This window comes from Cydia pomonella, chromosome 18 (genome assembly GCF_033807575.1).
Source record: "Cydia pomonella isolate Wapato2018A chromosome 18, ilCydPomo1, whole genome shotgun sequence".
In the NCBI taxonomy this organism is placed as follows: Eukaryota; Metazoa; Arthropoda; class Insecta; order Lepidoptera; family Tortricidae; genus Cydia; species Cydia pomonella.
The window spans coordinates 18,305,035-18,324,730 of record NC_084720.1 but is presented as its reverse complement, the minus strand read 5'-3'; the positions used below and the strand labels follow the sequence as shown (position 1 = coordinate 18,324,730).

Sequence of the window (19,696 nt, the reverse complement as noted above, 5' to 3'; positions counted from 1 at the left end):
AAGCTTTTGAATTTCTTCTCTATCAGGTATTATAAATTGAATGCGAAACACACTATATTTAATTTACATTTTTTATTTATTTATTACATACACACAACCATCGTTACAGGCTATCCTAATTCGACAGTATGGAATTTGACACACAAAAGAAAAGAATTACATAGGTATATAGTAAATAGATTATTACAAACTACAGTAACACAATACATATAGCGTGGCCCTTGTCAATTCGCTCAAAGAACAAAGAAAGAAATCTAACTCGATCGCTACTCGATTAAGTGTCCGAATTGCGCGCGTAAAGGGGGCCTGGCGAAGGAGTTGCGTTCGAGCGCGCGGCTGTATAATTTATATAATTTAATTTGTCAATATATTTTTAATTGTATTAGATTTTTATTCTTTTTTTTATGGTAGAGGAGGCAAACGAGCAGACGGATCACCTGATGAATTAGAAAATTAGCTTATTCGTGTGTCCCACTGCTGGGCAAAGACCTCCCCTCACCTCTTCCAATCCTCCCTGTGCTGAAATCCCGCCACTCCCGTTGCAACGCATCCAAGTCGTCCCGCCATCTCTTTCTCGGTCTGTCTCTGCCACGACAATAAAAATATGTATCAATAAAATCAATAACCATCAATAACAGTGGCAATAATAAAAAAAAATACTGCTCCAAATGTCAAAATACCTCTATCTATCATTTAACTCACCAATCGAACAATTAAAATATTCACAAGACTTTTGCTTAGCAACCCGCCGCAAGCAAAAAACGTTCAATATCTTTGACATCAAGCATTTGTAATTTCTTTATAGACTTACACTTAAGGTTCAAATCTAGGTGAACTAGGGTTGTAGTAAGTAGGTTTTCTAATGTATCCTAACTGGTAGCCGCCTATTTCGCCGATAATTGCAATGGGTATGCTATCAAGTGTGCATTTTCCCTCGCCGAGCGGTAAAGAATAATTGTTGCAGATGGCAACAACTTTTTTTTTTTTATATATATATACCGCCTGCAAACAAGCATACGGCCCGCCTGATGGTAAGCAGTCACCGTAGCCTACGGATGCTTGTAACACCAGAGATATTGCATGCACGTTGCCGACCCTTAAAAAACCTGTACACTCCTTTATTGAAGAACCCCATACTGTAGCCCACTGTGCTGTGTGTACTGTAGAGTAACCATGAAGCCGTCCTAAAAAGAGTGAAGGAAAAGAGAAACTTAATGAGCATTATTAGAAATAGAAGAGGAAAAATGATCGGCCACCTGCTACGACACGACCACTTCATCAGAAAAAATATAGAAAGGAAAATAAATGGAAGGAGAGGGAGGGGACGACCAAGAAAAAGGAGCATGCAGGGGCCGAATTGATACTTATTCCAGCATATTATAGAACTAAACAAGTACAGTTTATGGGTGTATTCCCATCTGTGCCCGCCTCTTGTAAGGTGGTCACGTGGGGCGGGCACACATGGGAATACACCAATTTTTGGGAATGAAAAATATAGTTCACAAAATAGGTTACAAATTACAAACCTAATAAGAATTAACACGTCAAATCCGTCATACAAACACACACAGACATACAGTACCCCTAGTGTAAATAAATTCGATTTTGAAATGTGACGTACACGTTTGCGTTTAGTCTCATTTTGTATTGGATTTAGAAAGAGCGCGCCAAGCGGGACGTTTTGGAAACTCAAAATCCTATACAAAATGAGACTTAACGCAAACGCGTTCGTCACGTTATGATATCGATAAAATTTACACTAGGGGTACTGATTAAATTACCTTTTTCATAATGTCCAAATTATTTTTTTATACATGTCATTTTACAGTAAGCGACCAAAACAAAACGATTGTCAAGTTGCTGAAAACCCAGCATTTCTTATGTAAAAAAAACTTGCCCTTTTTACCAAAAAGGTAGGGTATGCAGTTGCACCAAATTTTAAGATATAGTAAAGACGCTAAGCACCAATAATTTCGCACATTGACCCGCATATTTCTATCTCAATCGCACGCGCATAATTATACTACTGTCCCGCTCTTACAGTGGCATTGTCCGCCGGCATCATACCCGGGACACCAATAGAATTACTCACGTGCAATAGAGACAGAAACAGAGAGACAATAGAGGTAATGTACAAAATTCTTCACGCTTAGCTATCCCGTCACCTCCCGCCAAAAGTTACTGGTATTAAAAGTGTTTTTTTTTTTCATGTTTGTGTATAGATCGTGTCATTCACGACGACGCCTGCCTTGACTCGTAATGTCATGTTATTAAAGGTTATATTTGACAAATCTGCGCATCATCGTGAATGACACGAACTATAATGGTCTAAAATCGATCGTGGGTTCAAACCTCGGTTGTGTTGTAGCAAAAAACATCGTTCGAAAAAATGCAAAATAAGATGACTAATAAAAATTTAAGGCAAAATTATCAACTAGGCAAAATGTTGACAACTTAGGGGTATAAATCATCTATCTAATAACGAGTGTCCCATCTATTTTCGTATTCTAGATAATGCATCAGTTATGTATAGTAAACCATACCTTCATTCGACGCAAGTCACAAATTTGCGTTTAAATTTTTAAGCGTCCGTCTGAATTCTGAAGTGTCGTGTCTTTCTGAACTGCTGTTTAGTTTCGATATCGGGTGGCCATTGGGATTATTAAGATGTTACTTTGGTGTATACTGTCTTACACTAATCAATAATAATATATTGTTAATCAAGGGATGAAAGCCACTCATTTCTGTCGAGGTACTTTGGCGCTCGGACGCAGTGAGAGCGCCAATAATCCGATACTGAAATGGTGCCACACGAGTTGAACACTGTACTTTTCATTTCGAATACGAGGAAAGTAAAATACATGTGAATTTAAAAAACACGGCTAAGTATAAACTTCAGTAGTATTTGTTAAGGGTGTTTTCAATTAAACATTTAGGTAAAAATATGGTTCTTTATGGAAAGGTGATTTAATTTAAATAAAATAGTACAACAAATCCATTTAAAATCATTTTTTATTGCTTATCGTAAAAAAGATAAAAAAGCGTTTTTAGAAAGTGCAGTGCTCTAGAGCAGAAATGGATAATTTTTTGCACACTTTTTAGAACAACAACGACCCACTTTCAGAGCATGAGAAATGAAAAAAAAACTTAACAGCTCAGAGTTTTAAGAAACTGGCAAGCATTTTACTTACTTAAGATTTAAGAAAAGTTAATATTGTATTCTAAACACTTAATTTTACTAGTTAAATGTGCATAAACATTTCTATGGTCAATAGACCAATAAAGTTTTTGTTCATTTAGCTGTGATGATATTTTTTTATATTAAATTTTATGCTCTTATTGTTTTGTATTATGCTGGGTCAAAAAAGATGACTCATTTTAATAAGTGTATTTTTTTCTTTTTTCCAGAGATTAGATACTTATGAAAACTTTCCTTTAAATTTAAATCGAAAACTTATTTGTAACAAGACAGAATGCTACAACAAGTATATTTACAATACATATAGTGCTACTTTATCGCACTAGTGCGAAAATTAGCATATTGCGTTACTGTGCCGAACATTAAAATTGCCATATGTACTGTAAAACTTTGTACGATACATGTGCGAATAGGTAATTCGCAACTCGTGTCGATACAAAACACTCCCTTCGGTCGTGTTTTAATTTATCGCCACTCGTTTCGAATTTCCTATTTTTCGCACTTGTATCGTAATGTACTATTATGTGTAAGGCAGTGTGCTCGGTCGATGTGCCCCAACCTATAATTAAAACCAATGAACCAAATGCAAGCAAATGGTTACATGAAATAATAAATAATGCCATCCACCAGTAGCAAGAGCCGGTTACAATACAACACAATTATAATGATAGACCAATCTAAATTACTTACTACCTACGAATAATAATATTATTTCGATGCAGTAACATTATTACTTTTTCATTTTGTTAATATTAAATTACTGATAGATATGTATATATAAATGATTTCGCAAGGAATGTAAAAAATCCTCGTCGAAAAAAAAACGCTTTAAAGATTGTCAATTCTTCGGAATCTTTTTTAAATTATAATATCCCGATTTCTTGAAAACAACAGGGACGATATGATTGTTTTTTTCTTTATTGAAAGGTAGGTAAAAAAATAATTCAAAACGTTTATTTAGCGAAAAGACCACAAGGGCATCTTCCAGCCAAGTTCAAAGAAAAAGGAACTGGCGACGCAACCGTGTGTAATATTACACGAACCATTTCGAGCTACTTTTGACCCCTTCACAACTTGAAACCTATTTAACCTGCACATATGAAATTTAACACATTTATTCAAGCCCCTGAACTTGTCTAGAATACAAAATTTCGTAAACTTAGCTCAAACTGTTATTGATAAATTAACGTTTAAAATACGGCAATTTTGTGACTGACTGATTTTACTATACTTACACTTCTAGAGAGTTATTAAGCATTAAAAATATGGTACATTATGATACAAGTGCTAAAAGTAGGAAAAACCTTTGCGCACGTGTATTGTACGTTTTATAATAGGTACATATGATTCCTGAAATGAAAGAGACCTCCCCGAGGTCCTACTCAACATTAAAGGTTTGATAGGATTCCTCGAGGAGCTGGGCTGGCAGGACTAGCCCACCCCCAACATACTCGTATCACGCAAAATAGGCGCAAGTCGTCGAGTTGCGGAAAATCGCCCGTATACAATACAATAGGTACATATGGCTGATTAAATTTTCGACATACGCACGTATAGTACTAGTTACCGCACTAGGACGGTAAAGTAACAACATATGTAGGTACTGTAATATACTTTTAAGATACAAGTTTTAATTATGCAAGCAAACTACGTACAGCAAAATAATCCTTGTCACTTCTACTGTAAAATTTATATAAGCAAATATTTAATCAAAATCGATCCAAACAGGTGTATAAGACATTAACAATTACATAGAAATAAAAACCAGAACGACATAAGTCCAGCATTAAATTCAAGCCATTAGAGTATCTATGCACTGGCAATTAGTAGTATTATGGCATAATAAATTAACTAGAAAGAGTCAATCTAAGTCCCATTTAGAGAATATTTTATACGTAATGGAGAAATCAATACGCAACTTAGTTGCGATTAGGGAACTTATTCCCAATTATAAACCAAAATAATCTGACCTTCCTATACCCATTGTTAATATGAATTGTAGGCTCAATTTATAGTGGAAGTATTTAGATTGGGTAGTAGACCAGAGGTCGGCAAACTTTTTAGAAAAGGACGTTAACAACAAAACTTAGTAATAACATGTACCTCAAAAAGCTGTTGTTTTCAATAGTCTATAGATTACTGGGAAACAAATTGCCTAAATTTGTTTATATGAAAATATTTTCATTAGTGTGCAAATGTTTCATTGCAAGTGGAAAAAAATTGCAAATTGAATTAAAAGTTCTACTTTTAGCCCACTTTAGTGTCCCACTGCTGGGCAGAGGACCCTGTTATTGACATTTTCCCACCATTTTGGATAGAATGCGTCCAAGTCGTCCCGCCATCTCCTTTTCGGTCTCCTGCACCCCGGCCTTTTTTTTTTTTTTTTTTTTTTCAGGGGGGAAAATGCATTCCGCATACCACCCGGGTGCGGGGGGCGACCCGAGTGGTTATGTGGGACTCCCGTCCAGGCTAATGAGGCCGACGGTATACCCACTAAAAACCATATATGCCACCTCGCCGCCTTATTGGTGGGGTTACGGGAACGCTTGTGCACTCATCCGCGACCCCACCGGCGGCAGCTGCCCGCGAGCGGCTCCCTCGCAACTGCCCGAAGGCCCTTCACGCTAGGCGCGCCAGATGGTTCGACGCGCCTTCCTCCTCGGCCTCCGTCCTGCAGTGTAGCGGACCCCCCCGAGCCCGCCACAAGGAGGCCACGGGCGCCAGAAAACTCCCAGCGCCCGGTGGCAGATGAGGTCCATGGTTCTGCCGCAAACCACAACTCGGCTGCAGAGGACAGGGAGAACGGCACACCGTAATACCGACACTCCTCTTCCTCTGCAGCCCCACCAACGCCGCTACTGCGGAACGGCCCCGCCAAGGTCGCAGGGGATAGGGAGAGTGGCGCATCGTGATACCATCACGCCTCTTCCCCTGCGATCCCACCTCGGCCGTCGAGGATAGGGAGAACGGCTCACCGCAATACCGACACTCCTCTTCCTCGACGGTCCACCTCCAACGCGTCACAAGCGGGCTCACCAAGCCCACTTGGAGCGTCCTCCTCGGGCCAGCCCGCACCTCAAACAGGCCGGCCCTGGTTGCCTCTTCGCTTCACCGTGGGTGACCAAGCCACGGCTACTAAGCCCCTCCACCACGACAAGGTGGGCAACCCGCGGGGGGTCCTGCACCCCGGCCTGCACCATCTATGGTGTTCCGTGGGTCCCGCTCAGTAACCATTTTGGCCCACCTTTCCGGGTGCATGCTTCCCACCGACTTAAGCTTAGCGGTCTTGCCGTAATATACAAAGGAACAAATGACCAAGGCCTCCAGTATCCAGTGGGCAGTGCAGCCCAGGGCACTGGATGCCTTGGTAGTTTTTTCGGCCCGTACGACATTCATTTATGTCTAATAACTTATATCTTCGCAATTGTATCTGGGAAAAGCCGCATGAGGCTTACGAGCCATGGTTTGCCGACCCCTGAATTAAACGTAAGTCTTCACATTGAATGCGGATCAGCTAGGTGTGCGAACAGGACATCGCTATACACCCGTATAGCGCTGTCCCGCTCAGTTAGCATGATAACTAAGGAAAATTCCCATTGATACTGAAGCAGCCTTTAATCATCAGGACAAAGACAATTTATAAATAAATAAGCGTGTCCTACATACCTGGAGGAAATTCTGCTCATTAAGAGTTCCGTACCGCTGGCGTGGTGCAAGCTATGGGCGAAAACAAGTATTTAGAAATAGGTAAGTATAAATCAATAAAACTTACGCGTTTTGACACGTATTAAAACATTAGCCATTGGTTGACTGGTAGATAATGCCTTAAGGCATTAATTCCACCATTTGTACCTTCATGTATTGTGCAATAAAGATTAAGTTCTACCGTGAATTTATTTTTTACCTTTATTTCCGTCGTTTCGATGCAGGTTTTACTGGTTGCGATTGCGATAGTCCCGGTTATTATTTTATTAATACGTATGGTTCAAATGTAAATCAGACTATATATGTCCTCATGCTGAGCATAAGCCTCCTCTCATGGACGATAGGGCTTGTACTAAACTCTCCACGTTGGCCCAATGAGGTTTGGGGTCTATATATCCACCCTTTGAATTTCTTCGTGGATGTATGCTGGTTTCCTCACGACGTTTTCCTTCACCGAAAAGTTATAGTGGTAAGGCACTTACTCCATAAATAAGTACCAAAAAACAGCCCGAATTTGAACCCACGACTAGCGGATTAAAAGTTGGACGCCAGTCGGCCTCCACCGCTTGTTTTAACTACAGAAATAAAATCTAACAAAAACTAGAAAAGAAGTGACAGTTCTAAAGTATAGAAGATGATTGTTTCTTAAGTCACAGAATAAAATAATTGTACTACGTACAGAAGTTTCTCTGTATAAGAAAACCCCTGTTTAGGTATACCGAACGTGCCTAAACGTTGCCAATTGGACCGAGCTCTTTCGAAAGGCTCTAAAATTGGCGTAGGCACAAGTTTTCACGAAAGCGACGGCCATCTGATCTCCCAACCTAGAGGGCTAGGCCTTATTGGGATTAGTCCGGTGTCCTCACCATGTTTTTCTTCACCGAGAAGCGACTGGTAAATACCAAATGATATTTCGTACGTAAGTTCCGAAAAACTCATTGGTACCAGCCGGGGTTTCAACCCGTGACCTACGGATTACAAGTTACACGCTCCGCTTGGCCACCAGCGCTATTCAGACTAGAAAAAGGCGACTCTTAAGTATGATAATAAATATAATTTTGTAATGTTTGTACCTTGGGCCACACTCCTAAGTGGCATTAAGTCGTTACCATCATCAAAAGACAGCGACCGGCCGCTTCGACCATTAAATATTCACACCCAATTCGCTGGTCAATTGCAGAAATTCTCTGGAAAACAGTAATGCTTTTATGTTGGAAAAACTAAGGCTTTCGACAGACCAATTCGAACATGGACTACATGACCGAGCCAGCGAAGCCTTCTCTGCTTTAACATAGCAGTTAAGCTACAGCTATGCGTTCTTGAGAGTACTACCTCATTACTAATTTTATCTTGCCAAGTAACTCCAAGTATAGTCCTCAGGCGGCGCATGTGGAAAACGTTGAGCTTGCGTTCTTGTTTCATGTATACACCGTGTTTTTATTGAATTGCGTTAACTCCGGGGTTTCGGTAAGTACGTTTAAGGAAACTAAATGGCATAGTTAATTTAAAAAAAAAAAATATTTTTTTTGTTTTTTTTTTTACTATTTTTATTTTTATAAAAAGTAACTAAATGTTGCATATAGCGTTGTTGTAACACAGGCATTACATTTAACTCAACCAAACAATTGAAAACTGTGACATATCAATGTCATTTCTAACATCGATCGTCCGAGATAGTACGTACGTTTAGTAGCAAATGTATGAACTCGCACTAAACACTAACTAATAAGTAAACAGGTCCTAAAGCAAGTGTACACGCTCGTAAGGGCCTTATAATATAAAAATTTATGATTGATTATCTCCGAAATGGAGTTAGTTAGAATATCGGTATCTTTGAGAAAGTTACTTAATTTAAGCTCAGGAATGCACCCTCGAAATTAACGCAAATCAAAAAAAACACGGTGTATAGTCACGATAGATTAACTGAGTCTTACATTACATTTATCCTGAAAATACTTATATTTAATAGAAAAATAAGTAAAAGCAAAACGAAACCAGCAAAAATAGTCCAAAACACACTAACGCCTTATTCGGATGTTTGAAAGGAAACACCTATAAAAGGAAAGGAAATAGGCGCGTTCGCGATATCGCGTACAACCTTGTCGTTGTAACTCAGTTGGTGGATTCATATGGTTCTGCGTGTACTTAGTTACTGCGACAAGGTTGTGGGTGTGGGTGATAGCGGTGGGAAAACGTTAGGTTTTAGATAAATAGTGTCATGTTCCTAATATACTCTAAGTAGTAGGTATTCTGTAGTTGAATATTATACATCTAGGACCCAGTTTTGGACGGTATCAGGTTAATATTAGTGTGTGGACTACCCAATTCATGAATGCATGATGACATTAAAATAATCATGGAAATAATGGTTTCAAAGAAATAATTTGATTAAAAAAATGGCGCTATTTCAGTATAAACCTTAGGATTATTAATATTTTCAATAATTTTTTAATTTAATCGTATGGCTTCAAATTGGTCGCTTATATAATATTGGTTGAAGTGTAATAGTTAATTAATTGCTTTTTGAGTAGGTACTATAATTTAAGATCTAGTTTCTTCACCCATCGGGCTGCGTTCACATCAGGGCAGAGCAGGTCCAGGGAACTTTTTCAATAATATAAAATCCAACCAATCAGAAGCGAGCCAAACCGTGACGTCATCACTCCATGACATTTCTTTGAGCAGCATAGACGACCTCATAGACCGTAATTCATGCGTCTACACCAAAGAGTTTGGATATTCAAAATATGTATATTAGGGTTCCGTAGCCAAATGGCGAAAAACGGAACCCTTATAGATTCGTCATGTCCGTCTGTCTGTCCGATTATGTCACAGCCACTTTTTTTATTTTATTTCACCATTAATCATTTAATACGTACAAAAAATATTATTACACGATATAAAGTAAATATTTTATTTTGTTATTATAAAAGAACATACCAAATAATACGATATTTCACTATTTTTTTTTTATTATTTTGCTGAATTAGCGCTGGTGGCCTAGCGGTAAGGGCGTGCGACTTGCAATCCGGACGGAGGTCGCGGGTTCAAACCCCGGCTCGTACCAATGAGTTTTTCGGAACTTATGTACCTACGAAATATCATTTGATATTTACCAGTCGCATTTCGGTGAAGGAAAACATTGTGAGGAAACCGGACTTATCCCAATAAGGCCTAGTTTACCCTCTGGGTTGGAAGCTCAGATTGCAGTCGCTTTCGTAAAAACTAGTGCCTACGCCAATTCTCGGGATTAGTTGCCAAGCGGACCCCAGGCTCCCATGAGCCGTGGCCAAATGCCGGGACAACGCGAGGAAGAAGAAAAATTATTTGGCTGAATGGAACTACGAGTGCCATTGTTCATTGCCATGTTGGCTGTCGTAAGCATAAAAAACTAAAATAAAAAAATTAAAACCAGCGCCCGATATTTCCACTCAAAATTTACATGTATCCATCTTAAATCGCATATGAGTTATTATGATAAATTTTTGTAATGAATTTATCATTTTTGAAAATGCATGGTTATCAAACATACAAAGTGTAAATGCTATCCTCAATTAGTTTCCAAGTTCAATGACGACGGACGAACATAAATGATCACTTAGGTACTTGCTGATTTTCCCCCTTTCAATTATTGTTTATGTTAATTATTTTATGTCGTTTCCAAGTTCAAGACCGACAGAGACAATTATTACTTACGCTTGTTATGGGAAGCGCCGACGCTCAATGCCATGCGGGTGCATTGCTCAGGTAATGTTGGACAACTTGCGAAGTGAACAAATGCTATTACTCGGTACCACACAGTAAACAGCGGCGGCGTGAGCCCGAGCAGAGAGTCCGCTCAGTACAAAGTGCCATTTTCGCCGCACGCACAAAGACGTGACATTTACGCACACAGACGTTACATTGACAGGCGTTCTCGGGCACTCTCGGGCAGAGCTTAGTCGGGATGTGCGCGCGTAGCTCACTTGACGTCCCCACCGCTACGTAGGTACCTACTTTTTTTTTTTATACTACGTCGGTGGCAATCAAGCATACGGCCCGCCTGATGGTAAGCAGTGTCCGTAGCCTATGTACGCCTTACTAACTTGTAAAATAACAGAATGAAAAACCTAAAAAAATATATGATATACATTGTCATGCAAACTTCCACCGAAAATTGGTTTGAACGAGATCTAGTAAGTAGTTTTTTTTTAATACGTCATAAAATTTAAAAAAAAATCATCAAACCCACGTGTGGGGTATCTATGGATAGATCTTCAAAAATGATATTTATTATTTTCTTGTATTAAGGTATGCAATAAACTGTATCTTGTATTTGTATTCTACAGTATATAAAGCTTCTTGGCAAGCAGTACAACAACAAAAAAATCCGGAAGAACATTTGCACGACATACCGACGCATGTTGTATGCAAATACGACGTAATATATGCCTAGTTATCGTAAGTGCCTCACTGCCGTATGCGTAAGGTAAGGTCAGAGACAATGTACCTACCTTTTTAGGGTTCCGTAGTCAACTAGGAACCCTTATAGTTTCGCCATGTTCGTCTGTCTGTATGTCCGAGGCTTTGCTCCGTGGTCGTTAGTCCTAGAAAGCTGAAATTTGGCATGCATATATAAATCAATAAATCCGACAAAGTCGTACAATAAAATCAAAAAAATATTTTTTTAGGGTGCCTCCCCCTACTCGTGAAGTGGGGGTGAAATTTTTTTTGCTTCAACCCTACAGTGTAGGGTATCGTTGGAAAGGTCTTTTAAAACTAATAGGGGTCTTCAACAAACATTTTTTGACAACGTAAATATATTGGGAGATAATCGCTCGGAAAGCAAAAAAAACTAAAACGTTTTAAAACGTTCGCGTTCTTAAAAAAGTTCGGAGGAAAACCGAAATAAACCGGTATTTTACAAACCGGTTCCGAGCCTAGCTGTCAGTGATGTTTGCCGAACATTACAGCCGCGATTTTTTTATTTATTTTTGATTTTGACGTTCATTCCGTCACTTATTTTATCCAGAAAATTATCAGATAGGGACCATCGGCCACACTGTTAACTGTCCATCCGTAGACCTTATTACATAAGGCATAAGGTCCACCGATAGACAGTTAAGAGTGTTACTGTTTGGACAAACAACGAGAACGCAACTGCAATGCAGTTGACTTCCAAACGTCAGCTTAAAGGCTGGCATCTACTAGGCTCGCCGAGGCGAATCGAATTGTAATAATTCGCCTTCCATAAATTTACTATGCCGCACGGTATTTACTGTGGCCCGAAAACACGGCTCATGGTGCATGAGGCTGGTAGTGTGGAGACCTTGGGAAGAGTCGCGCCCCGCAGGGAAGCCAAAAATGCGTTGGTATGACGATATCAAGAGAACAGCTGGATCGAAATGGGTACATAGTACGTAAAACAGACCAGAACGGCAAACATTTAAGGAGGCCTACATCTCAAAGATTGAAAAGAGCTAAGAAGAAGAAGAAGACATTTACTATGAATGGTAAATTCAATTCGACGCGCTGCGGCTCTTCGTCAATAGACGCAGTTTCATAGTAAATGACTGTGTAGTGTGTTCTACACCCACACACAAGCATAGCCTTTACATATAAAAGTGCATGTACGTGTTATTTAAGCCATTATACGTTTCACCTCGAACCTAGTTGTTTGATTCAATGCCCAACATCACAAATGTATAGAAGGCGAATTATTGATTCGGCTCGGCGAGCCTAGTGGACGCTAGCCTTAAAACTTTGTAATACATATGTACATATTATATCACAGAATATTATTCAACACCATTCCTCCCGAAATCGCCCAAAGCGTTATGAAAGCTATAAATATCCAAATGCAAATCCGAATCTACCAAATAATAAATAACTCCTGGATCCTGCGCGAGCATAAATAATCGAGCATATTCGTAACTTGCAGCATAAACAGATTTGAAACAACGTAAACTCAACAGATTCAATGTGTATTTTAGAATTAATTTTAGAATAGATATTACTCAATTCCTGGAATGCTTACGGTTACACTTTAATTGTGTTGCAGCAGCATTGCTGTTGCGGCATGACGCACAGGTCAATTCGAACTTGCACCTGACGTCAAAACAATATTGGAATCATATCGTATCGTATCGTCTCGCTCGCACTAATACACGTACGGACAAAGTCCGAGTAAAATGAATGCGCCAATGACAGCTAACTAATACGATTCAAATATCGTTATGATGTCAGGTTTACTATTCATATCACTGTCAATCTCTTTGAGAAAAAAATATTATATAATAAAAGAGGAAAACAAGCCCCACAAGAATATTGTTGTTGATGGTAAGTATCGCAGGCGGGGACCAACAGAGGGTTACTTATAGTCATTTTGGTTGTTGGTATAAGTACTATAAGTAACCCTCTGTTGGTCCCCGCCTGCGATACTTACCATCAACAACAATGTTCTTGTGGGGCTTGTTTTCCTCTTTTTCAGTGTGCAGTCGGGTTTTTTGTTTTTTGTTTATAATATTTTTTTATTATTTATATCTTTTTAGTTTCCCCAAAAAAACATCCTTTGTTCCACTCCCGTGATCAAGACGAATCTAACGATACCTCATACATCAAAATCCGTCAAGCCGTTAAGGCTACAGGAGGCCACAAAAAACAGACATACATACATACATACACTCGAAAAACATTACCCTCCTCCCTTTGGCAGTCGGGTAAAAAGTGAAGGATTGCACGTTATAATCGCCACAGCAATGCAATTATTCAATAAAATTATTGCATAAAGAAAGAAAATAAGGAAAGAAAAGTCACAAGCTTTAGCTAGTTAGAAATAAACGTCACATTAACTAAATCATTTGATCTCAATGCCGTGTTTTTGTACAATTGAGCCTGATTGCTTACCCGACTTGTATACTGCGTAGTAGAACAGCGCTTTTATTTACAGCAAATTCACTCTCAGATAATTCATATAAAAATGCATTAACGCTTTGCTTTCAGCTTTGTTATGCGATCGGTTAAAGAGTTAAATATTATTAAATAAATAAATATTATAGGACATTATTATTATTACACAAATTGACTAAGTCCCACAGTAAGCTCAATAAGGCTTGTGTTGAGGGTACTTAGACAACGATATATATAATATATAAATATTTATAAATACTTAAATACATAGAAAACACCCATGACCCAGGAACAAATATCCATGCTCATCACACGAATAAATGCCCTTACCAGGATTTGAACCCGGGACCATCGGCTTCATAGGCAGGGTCACTACCCACGAGGACAGACCGGTCGTCAAAAGAGTTGACGTCATTTTCTGCAAATCTTTTCCCAGCTGACTATAACTTGATCTTTTAAAATTGAGACATCTTTTAGGTAATTGAAACCTGACCAAATATATGATCAAGCACCATATTTCGGAGTTTTATTGGAACAAAATTTTTGCCTACGGTTCCGGGTTCAAATCCTGGGAAGGGTATTTATTTGTAGTAGTAGTAGTAGTAGTAAATCACTTTATTGTACAAAAAGAAACATAAAACAGGAAAGAACACACATCATTTGTACAAAGGCGAACTTATCCCTTTCGGGGATCTCTTCCAGTTAACCTTTGAGCAATTGAGGAAGACTTGGAGAACGGTAGACATCAAAACTACCACACACACATATCACAAATATTTGTTCCTGAGTTAATATTTTCTATGTACAGTCAAGTGTAAAAATATGGGTGTACACATCTTACTCAAAAACATGTCCCATAGCATCTTATTCCAGTTTAATAAGAGCGTAAACAAAACCAGCCTTATTGAGGTATAGCCTTATAGAGTTTACTGTGGTACTTAATATATCGATCTATGTAAAATTGTTCTATATTAAAGTGGACACTCTGATATGTACGCTGTGGCGCTGCGCAGGCGTCACTTATTGCGCTCATTTGATAATTTCACTTAATCTGCCGCAATAGGTGTAGGTCGGTGAACCACGCTAGTGCAGTTGCAATTGCAGATAAAGTGCATTTTAAATTTATTTCGAGATTGTGTACAATATTAAATTGCATTTTATATTTATTTCAAGATTGTGTATAATATTAAATTGCTTTATATATTTATTTAGAGATTGTGTACAATATTAAATAGCATTTTATATTTATATCGAGATTGTGTACAATATTAAATAGCATTTTATATTTATTTTAAGATTGTGTATAATATTAAATTGCTTTATATATTTATTTAGAGATTGTGTACAATATTAAATAGCATTTTATATTTATATCGAGATTGTGTACAATATTAAATAGCATTTTATATTTATTTCAAGATTGTGTATAATATTAAATTGCTTTATATATTTATTTAGAGATTGTGTACAATATTAAATAGCATTTTATATTTATATCGAGATTGTGTACAATATTAAATTCATTTTAAATTTATTTCGAGATTGTGTATAATATTAAATTGCATTTTATATTTATTTAGAGATTGTGTACAATATTAAATAGCATTTTATATTAAAATCTAGACTACATTGTTAAATAAAAACGTTAAAATTAATTATATATAAAATAATATTTAATCTATAAACTATAAAACTAAATCTAAAATAATCCCCCTTGGATCGTACCTGGCTCAAAGGTCCCCATTATTCCCGCTGCGTTTCCTCGCTGAACCGCAATGGAGACCTGTTGAACCAGATACGACCCAGAGCGAGGATCGCAGCCCCTCTCTCGCAGGCGACGCCCTAACTCCCTGCAAAAGGAGCTAGCCTCTGAACCCCAAGGCCCCACTGTCTCAATAGCCACCGGCACAAAGTCATAAGCTGATTCCAACGCAGAGTACTTTGCGTGCTTAGACTTTGCCGCGGACTCCGCTGCTGAGCCAGCACAACTTGTGGTGTGCCTCAAATAGGATGCAGCGAAAGTACTGACACATGTGGCATCCCATAAAAGGCAGCGCCCCCTTCGCCATGGAATTAAGGTTAATCCTCAGGCCTTTTACCGTCTGTGCGACTCAACCCCGGCGGCTCCAAAACACACGGCACATTAGCCGATACCAAGGCCCGCCGCACGATCTCGTTAATTGAGTGATGCCTCGGGAATCGCCCAGCACACCTCTCGCAACTAAGGCCGTGGTGCCCATTTTCCTCAACCATCATCCCGCAACGGCAACGATGAGCCTCACACACTCTTACCCCCAGCCTAAGAGCCGCTGATATTCGTAACGAATCGTTATCTAAGAGCGTCCCAAGCTGAGTTGAACGCAAGGCATGTAACCACGCCCCAGACTCAGCCCGTTCAAGGGCTTTAAGGCGTTTTTTATATTTATATCGAGATTGTGTACAATATTAAATTGCATTTTATATTTATTTCAAGATTGTGTATAATATTAAATTGCATTTTATATTTATATCGAGATTGTGTACAATATTAAATTGCATTTTATATTTATTTCAAGATTGTGTACAATATTAAATTGCATTTTATATTTATATCGAGATTGTGTACAATATTAAATTGCATTATATATTTATTTCAAGATTGTGTATAATATTAAATTGCATTTTATATTTATTTAGAGATTGTGTACAATATTAAATATCATTTTATATTTATATCGAGATTATGTACAATATAAAATTGCATTTTATATTTATTTCAAGATTGTGTATAATATTAAATTGCATTTTATATTTATTTAGAGATTGTGTACAATATAAAATTGCATTTTATATTTATTTCAAGATTGTGTATAATATTAAATTGCATTTTATATTTATTTAGAGATTGTGTACAATAATAAATTGCATTTTATATTTATTTCAAGATTGTGTATAATATTAAATTGCATTTTATATTTATTTAGAGATTGTGTACAATAATAAATTGCATTTTATTATTTTAATTTAATACCATCAGTAACAATTGGATAGTGATAGCCAAATATATCAAAACACAACCATATATCTGACACAAAACAACAAAGGGGTGTTACAATTTGGCCTCTTTGCCCGTCAGTCTGTCTAACTACTTGCCAGAGTTCAACGAGGGGGAGGGGGGTTTAGGGTCGGCAACGCGCATGTAACTCCTCTGGAGTTGCAGGCGTATATAGGCTACGGAAACTGCTTACCATCAGTCGGGCCGTATGCTTGTTTGCTACCGACGTAGTATAAAAAAAAAGATCTATCTACGATATTTGTAAAGTCAAAATGACATTGGTTGCCCGAATCGAGCTGCTTCTGTCAATTCTACGACATACAAACGATATCTAAATGAGAACTTATCTAAATCAGAACTTATCGTCATTGTATTTCATTCTTCGAATCGGGCCGTGTGTCAAAACATTTTCAAAATGTCAATATCCAGACAGGAAAATGATACGTTTGTATGAAAAAGGCGATTTCGCGAGCGTCCTTCACTTTCATCTGAAGAAGTGAAAATTGGCAAAGGAAATTCTACCCATATGCTTAACCCTTACGGTAATTCCATACAAAATATGCGAAGCACGCTCGACCTTCTCTTATTATAAAAGGTATGAACCCATGTGCACTTTTACCGCACTCATTATACATGCAAATGACATCCTCATACAAATCTCGCACGGACGCGCCAGGTGTGGCCCTGACCTTACCGCAGTCAAGAGTATTCGTTGAAGTACATTGAAAATTAAGTAAAGTATTTTTTTGGAGTCTAGTCACATTTAATGACAAAGAAAAATGGTTGTTAAGTGAAATGATTATCTACTAAACTTATTACTTTTAATAAAAATCATGTAATATTATTAATGTTTTTGTTTTGTTTGTTTGTATGTGACTTTTTTTGCCACTTTTGAGTTGTTTCTAGTCAGTATCGCGAGCCCTTTTCATCCTTTAAGGGGAAAAAAATTACGCAAAATTTTCATACATTTTTCAAACTCCTTTTGGTTATCGCCATACAAAGTATATGGGGAAATGTTAACACAATAGGAAAAAACTCAGGGTCGTGATTCTGTGTAGAATTAACACAAAATTCATAAAAAATACAAAATTAATGTCATTTAATTAGTGGCATTTTTTAAAAGAGACGCTCTTTAGCAAGACAAAATAAATTAGGATATTAAAGTTGACACAAGTAGGAACAAGCCATTCTTAAAATACAGCGAGCAGTAAATATTTCTTACAAAAACTTAAACCAAAACAAACCATTACAGCCGTAGAACCTACTGGAAAACACATTCAATTGTTTTATCATCTTTAATATAAATAAAAATAAATATTTAGGGACAATCCTACTGAAATCGACCCAGCCCCAAACTAAACAAAGCGTGTACTGTGGGTACTAGGCGATATACATACGTATATAGATAATTGCACACTTATATACATAGAAAACACCCATGACTCATGTACAAATCTACAAATATCTGTGTTCATCACACAAATAAATGCCCTTACCGGGATTTGAACCCGGGACCGCCGGCTTCACAGGCAGGGTACTCACCAAGGGGACTCACTAGGCCAGACAGCCAAAAAAGAATAGCTATTCCAGTTTTTCAGTCACTGCTTTGGAAATTTTCAACAAAAAAATCCACGAAGTTACGATACTGTATCCAATAGATATACTGCCAGCATTGTAACCTCAGTGTGAACACTGAAGCCCTTTTTTGTGGCGGAGTTGGCTTCGGCGCCAGGAACTCATCGGTGACATTGTCACAGTTGTCAAGGAACTCACTATTAATACCTACGCATTATTGTCTAAAGCCCTGAGGCATTCTCTTGGCTTAAAAGAAAATTCTTGACTAAAGAGATAACTCGTGAACATTCATATTCATATTCATACTTGTTCGTTATCTACGCTGTGACGCATCAGGGCTCTAACCGCGAAAATCGAAGTTCGTCAATTGCGGGCATTTTTCTCTGTCACTCTAATTACGTCTTAGTGAGAGTAAAAGAGAAAGATCCCCGCAATTTGCGAAAATCGGTTTTCGCGGTAGGTTCCCTGAACAGGACGGTCGAAGTTGTCCTTTAAGCTGTTGTCTGTTAACATTGCAAACGATTTCTACCCACTTTACCTTAGAACCTTATAGAATTTATACTCGTAGGTATTAATCTTTACAAAATTAAATGGTGCTCACTTGCCTGAAAAATGTTGTTATATAAGTGTATCTCCGGATCCCTTTGTTTGGCCTAATTATTGAAAGTCATCATGTAATGATAGTCATATTATCATTAGTCATAATCATAACTCTGAAACCGTTAACTTTTCAGGAATTTCCTTAGGTTATCCTATAGATAGATAAGGTTAAGTTTGTTTTATGGCCATCCTGAAAAGTTACGCGTTTCTGAGAAAAACCAAATTATGGCTAACGATAATGCGGACAAGCAATACATTATGACTTAAAACTTTACGGGAAACAATAGAGACCCGTGTATCCCATGTAAGTGAATTTTGTAAATTCTTTATGAGATAATAAATGTCTTAAACCACAAAAAGATAATCGCGACAGTACAACAGCAGCAGTGCAGTAACTGACCTCCTTTCACGCATTACTTTTTTTTTATACTACGTCGGTGGCAAACAAGCATACGGCCCGCCTGATGGTAAGCAGTCTCCGTAGCCTATGTACGCCTGCAACTCCAGAAGAGTTACATGCGCGTTGCCGACCCTAACCCCCTCCCCCCCTTCCCCTCCCTCCCCCCTCCCTCCTCCTCCTTCCTCTTATACATATACTCGTATATAGCCGTAGAGCCCATTAGATAGTATTCTATTCAATCGTCATATAATAGAGAGCATTTCAGTCGAGTACCGTGTTTAGGCAACGAAGCTTG

At 38.1% G+C, this 19,696-nt stretch overlaps 1 long non-coding RNA gene across 1 annotated transcript; it reads right to left on the bottom strand.

Moving 5' to 3' along the window:
- Window positions 1-541: 541 nt before the first annotated feature.
- LOC133527782 (uncharacterized) lies at window positions 542-11,028 on the bottom strand. Its single transcript, XR_009800915.1, has 3 exons — window positions 10,601-11,028; window positions 6,866-6,916; window positions 542-585 (listed from the first exon to the last, which is right to left on the bottom strand). It is a non-coding gene; the product is annotated as an uncharacterized LOC133527782 (long non-coding RNA).
- Between the last annotated feature and the right edge of the window lie 8,668 nt (window positions 11,029-19,696).